General features: G+C 40.2%; 1 pseudogene; it reads right to left on the bottom strand.

Moving 5' to 3' along the window:
• Window positions 1-616: 616 nt before the first annotated feature.
• LOC112809736 (heat shock protein HSP 90-beta pseudogene) lies at window positions 617-1,616 on the bottom strand (annotated as a pseudogene).
• Window positions 1,617-6,957: the final 5,341 nt, after the last annotated feature.

Raw genomic sequence — 6,957 nt, 5'->3', positions numbered from 1 at the left:
TAATGACTGGGATGTCCTTCCATCCGAGCTCCAGCTAGAAATCATTTGAATATCCTCATGTGGGAATTCCTTTAGAACCAGTTCTTCACTGACAATCAGGGAATTCACTGGGAGAACCCTTGCAAATGTCATGGGTGTGAGAAGTCTTTCAGTCAGAAGTGTCCAATGTCATTGCCCACCAGAGAACTCAGAAGGGAAAAGTAATGAGAATATAGTTACATGTACAATTTTATTGTGATGCCTTTCCAACACATTATATACCTTTAGTGTAAACAATAAATAATCTAAAATTATCCACAATGTTATTTGGCAATGATGGAATATATGGCATTTTAAAGAACCATAACGTCATTATGCATACATTGGGTAATATCATTGGTATTTTCTCCTTCAGTAAGAAAGCAAGTGTTTCTGTGTTTGTTTTCTTTTTCCCCATTGTTTGTTCTTACTTCCGGGTGCACCACAGTTCCTTTTATCATTTTCTTTTTGTTTGAAGAACTTCCTTCAGCTATTATTTAAGAGTAGGGGAGTGGGAGGTACAGGCTTCCAGTTATGGAGTGAGTTATGGAGTGAGAAGGCACTGCATCAGGAATATAGTCAATGATACTGTTTTTTTTTTTTTAACTGTATAAAACTGTATCTTCTTTATTTTGCATACTTTAATCTCGGAACAAAATAAACAAAAAAACACCCACAATACATATCCAAACCCCGTCAAATATCGGAAGGGATAGGGCTTGAGGGCCTTCTTTCCTGCCTCAAAGACAGGAGAAAAAAGAAGAAAAAACCACTAGACATCAGCAGAGGGAACCAGGTGAACCGGGGCCATTCGGGGCTGCTGGGGAGCCATGGGGACACTATACAGAGGGCACAAGGTCTGCAGATAGAACTAATCTACTTCTTCCATGCGAGAGGCATCCTCATCACCCTCAAGGGGGGAGGATCGCAGCAGGAACAGCAGCACTGGGTTCCTCCGCAGTCACTTCATCTTCATCAATGCCCAGGCCTAGCTTGATCATGGGGTAGATGCAGTTGGAGTCTGGGGATCCTCAAGTGAGAAGCCAGAGGAGAGCAGAGCTGTTTCAAACAGCAGCACCACCAGGTCCTTGACTGCCTTGTCATTCTTGTCCGCCTCCGCCTTCTGCCGCAGCGTTTCCACGATGGGGTGGTCAGGGTTGATCTCCAGGTGCTTCTTGGCTGTCATATAGCCCATCGTAGAGTTGTCCCGAAGGGCCTGGGCTTTCATGATCCGCTCCATGTTGGCCGTCCAGCCATAGGTGCTAGTCACAATGCAGCAGGGTGAAGATACTAGCCTGTTGGAGACTGTCACCTTCTCAACCTTCTTACCCAAGATTTCTTTCATGAGTTTGCAGAGGTTCTCGAACTTGGCCTTGCTCTCCTCCATTTTCTTCTTCTCCTCTTCATCCTCAGGCAGCTCCAGGCCCTCCTGGGTAACCGAGAAAAGACTCTTCCCATCAAACTCCTTGAGCTGCTGCACGCAGTACTCGTCGATAGGCTCCGTCATGTACACTACCTCGCTCCACAAAAGCGGAGTTGGCAACCTGCTCCTTGCTCTCACCAGTGATGTAATAGATGGACTTCTGGGTCTCTTTCATGCGGGATATTGTAATAACTTTGTATTTTGACAGATGGTTGCTACACATGTGGTGAGCTATACACTTGTCCAATCACTATGCTGTACAACTGAAACTAATGTTACATTGCATCTCAGTTATACTCAAAAAAGAAAAAAGTAGAAAACAAAAAAGAGTAGGTCTGTTAATTTTATTGTTTCCCTTCATCTGAGAGTGTTTTTACTTCCTCTTCATTCTTGAGATACTTAAACCTGAGAAACAGATTTCACAGCTGATAGTTGTTTGCTTTCAGCACTGTGAGAACACCATTATTACCTTCTAGCCTCCACGATATCATCTGAGGAATCTGCTGGCATCAAGTTGCCATCCCCTATGGTAATATAATGCTTCTTGGGCTACTTTCAAAAATTTCTCTTCCTTTTTAGTTTTTACTCATCCAATTATTAAATTATTGTCTTGACATAGATTTCTTTGGATTCAATCTGTGTGGGGATCTGCTTAGTTTCTTGTGTATTCAGGGTCCTTTTACTAAATTTGGGAACTTTTCCATCATTTCTTCAGTCTCTAAGACTCCTGCCCTTTCTCCTTAACATCAGAGACTCCAGTGACACAAGCATTACATCTTTTATTTTCTCTGAGATTCTTTTCAAAGTTTTCTGGTCTATTTTCTCTTTGTGGTCCAGATTATGTACATTGATCTGTCCTCAAGTTCACTGATTCTATCATCTCTCTACCATGGGTCAAAGCTAACAAGATTTTTATTTCCTTTTCTTTAATTTCTGTTATTATAAATTTCAATTTTTATAATTTTGGTCTTTCTTTTTTATAATTTCTGTATTTTTGTGGAATTTTCCCTATATCCCTATATTTTTCCAAGAAAATGTATAATTGCTTGTTAAAACATATTTATGATGGCTGACTTAAAATTATTGTCAGATATTTCCAACATCTGATTCATCTCAGTATTGGAATAAGCTTTTTTTTCCCCTTTTAATGCATCTTATAAGTTTATTATTCCTTGGCATTGTAGGTTATTTTTGATCGTATTATGAATATTCTTATTATTATGTTAGAAGACTTTGTGTCTTATTTAAATCCCAGGTGACCCAGTACATCTACATGGGGAAAGGCAGTCACCAGATGACATGAACAAAGAGTGCTTCCCAGGCTGGGATATTTGTTGTGTCCCATCTCCCTTGCACACACTGCCCAGATACCTGTGTCTCTTTCTGTGAGAGTGGGGAGTTCAGGTGTGGTGTGGAAGGAAAGAGCTTCCCTAGGCTGCATGGTGTCATTGTGCCTCATGACCTGTCCCAGTTGTTAGTGCTTCCAGGCTTGCCTAATATCTTAGGTGGAAATTTCTTTCAATCTGGGGAAGAAACAAGCCTCCTCATGTCATTTTCTGTTGCTACATTGGGCTGGGTCACCTTCTGTTTTCCAGGTGAAGGTAAGCTGACCTGCTGCCATGTTGTATCTCCAATCCTGCCATCCATAACCAATTCATCTGTTCTTTCCATCTTTCAGAGTTCTCCTTTGGCTGATTCTTGTATTAGTTCCAGGGTCTACGGTTGTCCTTATCAAGGAAGAGCAGGGAAGAATGAATCTATGTCATTTCATTTAGATTGGAAGTCATAGCATGATATTTTTATTAATTGCCAAACATATGCCCAAAATATGACACTGACACATCATTATTACCCAAAGTTCATAGTTTCCATTAAGGTTCTCTCAGGTATTTTATATTGTATAGGTTTTGGCAAACATATGCTGACATATTCACCATGATAGTATATTGCAGTATAGTTTCATTGCCCTAAAAACCCCCTCTGTCTTACTTATTTATCTCTCCCTCTTCCTACCCCTTGGCATCCACTGATCCTTTTACTCTCTCCATGGTTTGCCTTTTCCAGAATGTCATATTATTAGAATCATACATCATGTAGCTTTTTCAGATTGGCTTCTTTTATAGCTGCATACTTTTTAATCCCTTCTTCATATGACAAAATGCTATAATAAATTCTCTATAGAGATCATAGTAAATTAATTCAGTCTTTACTCTGGGCATAGAGGATCATGGTTTGTTATTTAATATAATAATTTACAAAAGTTTCAGTTTCAAAAACTTTTAAAATTGTTTTCAAAATCTCTTTCAGGTTAATTTTCAACCAATTCAAGTTTTCCCTATAGGAACTAATGCTAACAGTTTCTACCATTGACTATGCTCATTAAGCTTGTCATTAAGGTATCATATATCAATGTCTGTGTTAAGTGGTCTATTGTGAGTTTTATGTTCTCTTCATCAATGTAAGTATTTCATGTAATTAAGCAAGATATTTAAATAATTTTCATATGGTTAAACCCTATTAATTATTTACATCTGAAATGCATTTCTTTGTTTTATTGAATTTTGTTTTTGTTTTAATAATTTGACTCAATGTCAGAACAGTATTTTTCAATTTAATTGCTTTTTATGTGCTTCATAAGTTTTTAAGTTTTAGATGAATTTTCTTTTGATAATTTAGTATATAAATCTACAAATGTTAAAAAGTTCCCCCTATATTCCTCCAAGTCAAAAATCTAATTTCTCTTTTTTCATTAAAATCTCCCAATACATATTTCCAAATTCTAGTCAAATGGCATGTTGCCAACTCATATTCCATTTATTTAGATCCAAAGATGCTTGTGACTATTCCAATCTTCTATGACACAAAAGGAGTGGAATGAAAAAGAAATTATGGCCTTAACCAATTCTGCTGAAATATTGATTACAAATATCATACTTATATGACTATGAAAACATCATACTACTTGACACCCTCACTCCCAACACTTTTGAAGATATAGGTACATCTCTGCAGCTTCAATATGGAGGCAAGCATGGTGACTATGAGAGAGAAAGGAGACTGGTGAGGTACGAAAGAAAATAAAGATTTAGGAACAAGGGGTGCCTGGGTATCTCAGCCAGTTGGGCATCTGCCTTCAGCTAAGGTCATGATCTTGGATCCTGGGATTGAGACCCATATCAGGCTCCCTGCTCAGTGGGGAGTCTGTTTCTCCCTTTCTCTCTGCCCTCTTCTCTGCTTGTACTCTCTCTCTCACTCTCTCTCAAATAAATAAATCTTAAAAAAAAAATTGGAAAATAAATCTGGAGAGTTAATTAGAAACAAGATCATGCAGGACCTTGTATAACATATCTTCATCCTAAAAGCATGGGGAATCTATTGACTATAAAAACAGCAGGAAAGGTCAGCAGAGCAAGATGGCGGAGGAGTAGGAGACCTGGATTTTGTCTGGTCTCAGGAAGTCAGCTGAATAGGTATCAAACCATTTTGAACACCTACGAACTCAACAGGAGATCGAAGAAGAGAGTAGCAACAACTCTCTGAACAGAAAAGTGACCCCTTTCTGGAAGGTAGGACGTGTGGAGAAGTGAATCCGAGGCGATATTCGGGAGGATAGATGGCAGGGGAGGGGCCCTCCGTCGGCTGCTTCTGGCAAGTGCTAGAGCCGCGGAGCACAAAATCAGAACTTTTAGAAGTCGGCTCCGCTGAGGGACGTCGCTGCAGTGGCTAAGCGGGGGTGGATCCCTCGCGGGACAGTGTGGTCTCAGGACCCTCGGGGTCACAGAAAGACCGGGGTATCTGAGTGCGGCAGAACTCCCAGGTATCAGAGCGGGGAAGCCTGTGGCAGAGACGGAGCCGAGGTGCGGGCTCTCAGCTCGGGGTTGCCATAAACCGTGGCCCAGTCGGGCCACTGCTCCTCCAGCAGGGACCCAACAAGCGGCAGAGCCGGGGAGACCCCCCTTCCTCCCCCGGGAGGAGCGGTGTGGGAGCGCACCGCAGGGATCTGCTGGGTTTGCAGACTCCACACGAGGTCAGGAGCCAGGGATAGAAACACTCGGTCACAGGCCGGGTGAGCACGGAGTGCGGCCGGAGACTGGGGAGACGGGAGTGACTGACTGCTTTCTCTGGGGGCACACTGAGGAGCGGGGCCCCGAGTTCTCAGCTCCTCCTGGTGCAGAGTGGGAGGCCACCATTTTCACCCTGGTCCTCCAAAGCTGTACCGAGAGCTTGCAGGGAACAAAAGCTCCTGAGATCAAACCCGAGCAGCTTGCTTAGCCCAGACCAACAAGGGTGGGGCAATTCCAACTCCAGCAAAGACATCTGGGAACCACAGCAACAGGCCCCTCCCCCAGAAGATCAGCACGAATACCCAGCAAGCCAAGACCAAGTTTACTGATCAAGGAGAACAGGAGAACTCCAGGGCTAGAGGAATACTACAAATAGAATTCATGGCTTTTTTTACTATGATTCATTATATTTTCAAAGTTAATTTTTTTAACTGTTTTTTTTTTCATTTTTCTTTTTCCCTTTTTCAACCAACATCTTATCAATCCCTTTTTTAAAAAAACATTTTATATTTCATTTACAGAGTCATATTTTATCCCTTCATAGTAGTTACCCTTATTTTTGGAATATATATATAAGTTGTTCTCTCTTTAAATATTTAAGATACAGTTTCTTTTAACAGATCAAAATATACCCTAAATCACTAGTGTATGGCTTGGTTCTAGTCTCCAGCCTGATCACATTCTCTCCCTTTTTTTTTTTTTTAAATCTTCATCTTTCTTTTTTCAAACAACTTCTTATCAATTCCTTTAATAAAATCTTTTATAACTTTTATGTTTACAGTCATCTTCCATCCCTCCTTGTATCAACCCTTATTTTGTACATATATGTCTTTCTTCCTTTAAAATTTTAGGAGGCACTTTTTTCTAACAGACCAAAACGTCCAAAATCTAGTGTGTGGCACTGATCTATGCACTAGCCTGATCATATTTGATCATATGCTGTTTTTTTGTATTGTTCTGTTTTTGTTTTTATCTTTTAATTTTGTGGTATTTTTTCTCTTTCTTTTTTCTTTCTTTCCCTTTCTTTTCCCCTGGTTTCAGGTCTTTTCTGATTTGTATAGAGTATATTTGCTGGGGATGTTGTTAACCTGTTAGCATTTTGTTCTCTCATTCATCTATTCTCCTCTGGACAAAATGACAAGATGAAAAAAATCACCTCAGCAAAAACAAGAGGTAGTACCATCAGCCAGGGACCTACTCAATACGGACATTAATACAACGTTGGACCTAGAGTTCAGAATCATGACTTTAAAGATACTAGCTGGGCTTGAAAAAAGCATGGAAGCTATTAGAGAAACCCTTTCTGGAGAAATAAAAGACCTAAAATATAACCAAGTGGAAATCAAAAAGGCTATTAATGAGGTGCAATCAAAAATGGGGGCACTAACTGCTAGGATAAATGAGACAGAAGAGAGAATCAGCGATATAGAAGACCAAATGATGGAAAATAAA

This window comes from Callorhinus ursinus, unplaced genomic scaffold, assembly GCF_003265705.2.
Source record: "Callorhinus ursinus isolate GAN/ISIS: 27379988/994484 unplaced genomic scaffold, GSC_fseal_2.0 scaffold60, whole genome shotgun sequence".
Taxonomy (NCBI): Eukaryota; Metazoa; Chordata; class Mammalia; order Carnivora; family Otariidae; genus Callorhinus; species Callorhinus ursinus.
The sequence above is the reverse complement of the archived record's forward strand: the minus strand, read 5'-3'. Positions and strand labels throughout refer to the sequence as shown.